The 6,665-nt window shown below is 43.8% G+C and overlaps 1 pseudogene; it reads left to right on the top strand.

Annotated features, from left to right (window-relative positions):
* The first annotated feature begins 5,314 nt into the window (after window positions 1–5,314).
* Window positions 5,315–5,691, top strand: LOC115029107 (small ribosomal subunit protein eS10 pseudogene; annotated as a pseudogene).
* The last annotated feature ends 974 nt before the right edge of the window (window positions 5,692–6,665 follow it).

Raw genomic sequence — 6,665 nt, 5'->3', positions numbered from 1 at the left:
ATTGTGCCTACAATTCATTCCTTGGTGCCGAAGAACTGTCAAGTCTTAGCTTATCTAATATGGAGGTAAAATCCTTTGCTGATGTGAGGGACATTCAAGTACAGCCTTATTACAATGAACTCCAATGTCCAAAAACTATTCTCATTTTGTGTTTGTACCACAATAAGAGCCAAGATTTTAAGTTCTAATAAAAACAAACAAACAAAAAGACTTTACCTATTTATGTTCATTTAAAAAAAACTAATAGTGATATATTATCTTAAAATATCATACAGTTAATATATTTGTAGTTATTTAAAATTTATATTGAAAAATGTATTTTCAGTATTGCTGTAGACAAACATCTACATAAGACTGTTCAATTGATTGTTCTTTTATATCAAACAATTTTTGTAATACTCATTTTTATTATTACAATATTTTATACATTTTAAAGAATATGATTTAAAAAAATGAAAGGTATTGCAGGTTTTGAAGAGGGGTTCTCCAGGAGGAGTTGGGGTACAAAGGGAAAGAAGAATGTGATGTAAGTCTATTTACTCAAAATATGTTTTTAAATGTTAACAAATTCAAAAAAATTGAAATTATGTAACTTTTTTCATCATAATGCAATAAAACTTAAATAAAAAAGAAACTATTATTTTGGCTTATGATTTTAGAACTGGAGGTCTGTTACAGATTGAATTTAAAGTGTCCCCAAGTTGCCCACAGCTTGGGTGCCTGGTTCCCCTTGGCTTGCCCCTCCCACTAACACCCCATTACCCTGCTCTCAGATGGTTTGTTTGTTTATCTATTTATTATTTTTAATTTTGTCTCCTGTATTACATCTCAACCACTGCTCACCCTTCCTCCTATCCTCCCAGCAGGATATCCCCCCTGTAACCTTTCTTCTCCCCCAGATCTGATCCTCCTCTGTTTCCCTTTAAAAAGCAGCAGCCCTCCAGAGACAGGCTTTGGAGGGATATATCTGACCCTGATTCCTATTTCTGTCTGTTTCTTCATCTTTTGTGATGTGAACTGTCTCCTCCACACTGTAGCTGTGATGTAAGTTGCTTGGCCTTGCCTTTCTTTGCCATAACGGACTGAGTATCATGAACCCAACAAATCTTACATCTCCTACGTTATGTCTGCCTGGCACTCTGTCAAAGCAACAAGGTAATGAAAACTCTCCCATGGACCCATGGCTCCATCATTTCTGGCTTGTGGTGAGGCAGCAGCTCACAGTAGGGGGATTTAATGGAGGAAAGCTGCTCACTTCATGAGATGCAGGAAGAAAAGAGAGGATGGAAGGTCCATGGAACAAAATAGACCCTTCAAGGACATATCCACAATGCTCATTAGACATTCAAGAACATATTCACACTGCTCGTTAGAACTGCATGGTATAGCAGCATCCAATGTGCAAAGTTCACATATTTCGAGTTCACAACCAAGGCTGCCATGACAGATTGCCAATGGCACTTTGTTTGGCTTAGAACTATCTGTCAAATATCTGTCAAAACTATCTGAGAAACCATGGCACTCAGTCACAAAAGACTGTTTTATAAATTTGAAGAGAGATTTCTAATCGGCTCTTTGTGAATATTTACTCCAAACAAATGGGCATTTCTTAAATAAAAATACTGTGAATTTATGAGCCAGACACCCTCTTAAAGGATAGAGAAAGAGGAGATAGAGTCGGGCTCAAAATAATTTTATTTCCTGAAGAAAAGTCCAGAATCATAGAGATCAGGATTGAAATGGCTTATGGGAAACAAAGTTAGAGGTGACAAACCAGGGCCGAGGTTCAGTAGAAGAATGCCTGTTTAGCATGCCTACGGCCTGGAGTTCAATATCAACAGTAAAAGGGAAGGAGGGAGGGGAGAGAGGTGAGGGAGGGAGGGAGGGAGGGAGGGAGGGAGGGAGGGAGGGAGGGAAGGAGGACAGCAGGGAGAGGAAGTCAGTAAAAGGAGAAAGAAGGAGTTGAGGACCAAAGTAAAGAAAAGGGAGTAAAGGAGAGGAAGAAGTAGAAGAATGGAGGAAACAGAAAAGGAGGAGGAAGGAAGAGAATTCGAGGTAATGGAAGCATTGTCAAGCTCGGGCCTGGTGCATTATCAAGCTCAGGCCTGGTGCATTGTTGCCTTGTTCTGCATCTCCTGCACATTTTAAGTAAGAATAAAGGATACTAGATCCCCACCGTCCTCTAGGAATGTTTGCATGGATTGAAATGGAACTGAATCATGACCAGGATTTTCACTTACTGAAACCTGGCCTGACATCAGTTGGGCATTTGCTAAACACTTTTCTAAATACCACCTGGCTCTCCAGAACCACAGGAGGCAGTTCATGGATATTGTCCCTTTGTGTAGATGAGAAAGACAGAGTCGAAAAGATGAGGGCTCCCCGGCCAGTGTTGTATCTCTCACCACTTTAATCTCACATCTAATCTATTAACTATATTTGTCTCTGAGTACTCAGACGATGCTGAACAAATAGGTACAAAATGAATGAGCCATTTGAGCCCTCTTGGGAACCATATGCCAAAATAAACTCCTTCTCTGAGTCACATTTGGTCCTGGCCTTACCTTATAGCATCAAAAGTAACCGGTAACTGACACAGAAGTTGACATAGGAGTGAGGAGTTCCTGTGGAGAACTCGAACCTGTGTTTCAGGCCCCACTGGACATGTTTGTGACAATCAGCGCTGTCATGTGTATATAGATCTGGGTTGGTCTGAAATGACTCCACCAGCCAGTGTGCCGCCGGGCAGGGAACTGTGCCATTTGCTTCACATTTATAGCAAAAATTTAAGTCAGGACAATGCCATCACTAATCAGTAGCATTATCATTAATGAAAGCTTTTTGGAAAACAATTCTGATGTTACTCATGGAAATCAGTCTCATGCACAAATAACCCTTCAGGACCGTACTATCGTATTTATATGTCTTAAGGGATATTGGAATTGAAGCCAAACACCTCCCTGAATACTGGCTTGTAGGGCACTGAAAGTTTCTCTGGAACGGGAGTCCCTGCAGTGTGGCACCAAGGAAGCCATTTATATGTTCTCAAGATATCTGTGTGTCCCCAGCCATAGAATTAGAGTCCTACGGCAGCTCAGCGACCTCACCTGCCTGTATTTCTATATCTTATCCTGTTTCATTATTGGTTTCTATTAGTATATAATATGGATCCTTGGAAAATGTAAGAAAAGTAGAAATGTATTCAAAATACACTTTGGGCACATTAAGCATCATTTTGGTAGTAATTCCAGGCAAAAAAACAAACAAACAAACAAAAAAACCCCACCTGGTCCCAACATGCTTCCTTTGGAAATAAGTATTGTTTACCTTCCCTCTTATCGTTGTGTCAAGTTGACAAGCACCTGTCATTGGTGCGGTGTCCTGGGACATCCCTGTGGCACATTGCCAGCACTCAGAAGTAGTGAGCTGTACACATGCCACCATCGGCTGGCCAGCCCAAACCATGGAGAGATCCATGTGGCTCCTGCTCTGCCACAGCCAACCATGACTGTGGTCAAAACCCAGACAGAGAGTGAGGAAGGAAGGCCTCAGCATATGTTTTTGTAATGGCTTTGCTTATTTCTCAAAGGTCTCTGTCTTAGTCAAGGTTTCTATTCCTGCACAAACATCATGACCAAGATCAAGTTGGGGAGGAAAGGGTTTATTCGGCTTACGCTTCCACACTGCTGTTCATCACCAAAGGAAGTCAGGACTGGAACTCAAGCATGTCAGGGAGCAGGAGCTGATGCAGAGGCCATGGAGGGATGTTCTTTACTGGCTTGCTTGCTTCCCCTGGCTTGCTCAGCCTGCTCTCTTATAGAGCCAAGACTACCAGCCCAGAGATGGTCCCACCCACAAGAGGCCTTTCCCCTTTGATCACTAATTGAGAAAATACCTTACAGTTGGATCTCATGGAGGCAGTTCCTCAACTGAAGCTCCTTTCTCTGTGATTACTCCAGCTGTGTCAAGTTGACACAAAACTAGCCAGTACAGTCTCCTTTAGGAATCTTCATATTCTCTCTCCCCTCCTCCTCGTCATCCTCCTCCCCCTCCCCTTCCTCCTCTTCTCTCTCTCTCTCTCTCTCTCTCTCTCTCTCTCTCTCTCTCTCTCTCTCTCTCTCTCTCCCTCTCTCTCTCTCTCCCTCTCTCTCCCTCTCTCTCCCTCTCTCTCCCTCTCTCTCCCTCTCTCTCCCTCTCTCTCCCTCTCTCTCTCTCCCTCTCCCTCCCCCTCCCCCTCCCCTCCCCCTCTCCCTCTCCCTCTCCCTCTCCCTCTCCCTCTCCCTCTCCCTCTCCCTCTCCCTCTCTCTTTCTCCTTCCCTCCCTCCTTCCTCCCCTCCCTCCCCCTGTGATGATTTAACAGAAGATACCTTACCTGGATTAAAAAAGACTTTTCTCAGGATTAAGAAATGGTGCACTGGGGGCTAGAGGGATGCTTGGCTAGGGATCGTGAGCATTTGCTGCTCTTGTGAAGGACTGGAGTTTGATTCCCCAGTACCCACACTGGACACCTCACTGCCAGATTCTTGGCCAGACAACAATGAAAATGGTCTTTAGGTCACAAAATGTTACATTTTGGTTTCCCTTTGAAATCTGTTGAGTGATGCCTCCGTAGGCCACACCGTCTCAGCACTCTTGTCTTCTGTCACCTACTAGAATGGCCCATTAAGCTCCATGTTCTGCATTTAACTGCTTTTCTAGTCCAAAGTTCCAAAGCCTTTTACATTTCTCCCCCAAACAACCCAGATCTACATACATATGACAGGACTGGTTGCCACAAACATGGCCAGTGGGATCTGCTCCGGGCTCTGTCGACACTGTTAATTCTGAGATCACATTCGGTGCAGGGGAGAAGAACAATTCACATTCAGACCTTTTCATATCACCCACTGTGCTGTTTGAAGTTCTTTTGTAGCTCAAACTCTCTCAGAGGAAAAAAAATTAAAAAAAAAAATAGGTAAATATCAAAGAGAGGGAGAGAGAAAAGAAAAGAATCGGTACAGTATGAAAGCTTCAGGGATGCCTTGGATGTTTTCATGCCCTGAATAACTCCAGGCATAACCAGAGAGAGGTTCCCAGAAGATCGGTACTCTGAGTCCATGGCTGTCATATTCCAGACCCTTTGGACTCTGTTCTCAGTGAGATGCCTCTCTCTGTGCTGTCAGAATGGCTGTCAGTGGCTTCCTACCAGAGTCACATCATACGCACTGGGAGAATGGCAATGCCTCTCTATAATGGTACAAGAAAATAGGGGATAGGTGCATGTGCCTTTCTGTTTCTGGCTTCAGCCTTGGCCTTGGATACAGTAGCCCCCAAGATGCTGATGCCCAAGAAGAACCATATTGCCCTCTATGAACTCCTTTTCAAGGATGAAGCAGTGATGGAAAAATTATATCCACCTCCCCAAATACCCAAAGCTGGCAGACAAGAATCTACTCCATCTTCATGTCATGAAGACCATGCAGTCTCTCTAGTCGCCAGGTACAGGAAGGAGCAGTTTACCTGGAGACATCTCCACTGGTACCTCACCAAGAAGGGTATCCCATATCTCTGCCATTACCTCCACCAGCCTCCCTAGATTGTGCCTGTCATCCTTCACACACCCCTAATGCTGACAAGAAAGCCAAGGCTGGCGTTGGCTCAACAATGTTCAGAGGCAGCTTTGGTCATGGACATGGTCAGCCACTTCAATGACATTGGAGGAGATTATTTTGTGTTGAATAGACTTAATTTTTTTAAAAAAAGTAAAATGGAGATAGGGCTGGGGGGGTGGTACAGTGAGTCCTTAAAAAAATTTGCCACACCATGTGAGAGGACCTGAGAGTTCAGATCCCAGTAAAGCCACGTGCAGAATGCTCATCTGTGTCTGCAGTGTTCTTACAGTAACATGGGAGGCAAAGACAAACAAATCATCAGAAGCTGACAGGCCTGGTGTATGTTGCAGTGAATGAGAGACCCTGCTTCAAACTAGGTGAAAGGCAAACCCTAACACCCGAGCTTGTCCCCCCAAGCTCTATCCATCTGCCATGGTAGCTGTGTGCCTGCACTCTCACACACAGATTGTACACAGATCGTACACACTCACAGGCAAGGAGAAATGGAAGGAAGGAAGGAAGGAAGGAAGGAAGGAAGGAAGGAAGGAAGGAAGGAAGGAAGGAAGGAAGGAAGGAAGGAGAATGAAACTTATTCCTCACTGGCAAACACTAGCCAAATACTGTAGCTGTAATAATCATTGACTCACACCTGTCTGATAACTGCTTAGGGCCCATGCAATGGGATCAGCCTCACTTTGACCCCATATACTAATTTACAATGGCTATCAAAACAAGGAACCACAAACTAGGTAATTTTAACACCAAATACCTATTTCCTCATGATTCTGAAAGCTACAAGTCTGAACTCAATATGTCACTTGGGGCTTATTCTGGGCCCTCACGCCTGGTCCATCCATGATCATCTCCCCCCTGGGACTTCATGTGGTCTGAGTGTCAGTCTCCTAACCTCTAAAGAGGACGTGATTCATATCAGGGTCTACTGTACCAACCTTTCTTTAGCGTGCATGTGAATGGTGGAGGGGTATAACTCAGCCTCTTGAATGTAACTTTCTCAAAAATTTAAGATGTTAGCAAAGGAGTGGGACATTAATGCCAGGTAGACAAAGGCAGCAA

Source organism: Mus caroli, unplaced genomic scaffold (genome assembly GCF_978045245.1).
Source record: "Mus caroli unplaced genomic scaffold, Mus_caroli_1 scaffold_15, whole genome shotgun sequence".
NCBI classification, from domain to species: Eukaryota; Metazoa; Chordata; class Mammalia; order Rodentia; family Muridae; genus Mus; species Mus caroli.
The sequence above is the reverse complement of the archived record's forward strand: the minus strand, read 5'-3'. Positions and strand labels throughout refer to the sequence as shown.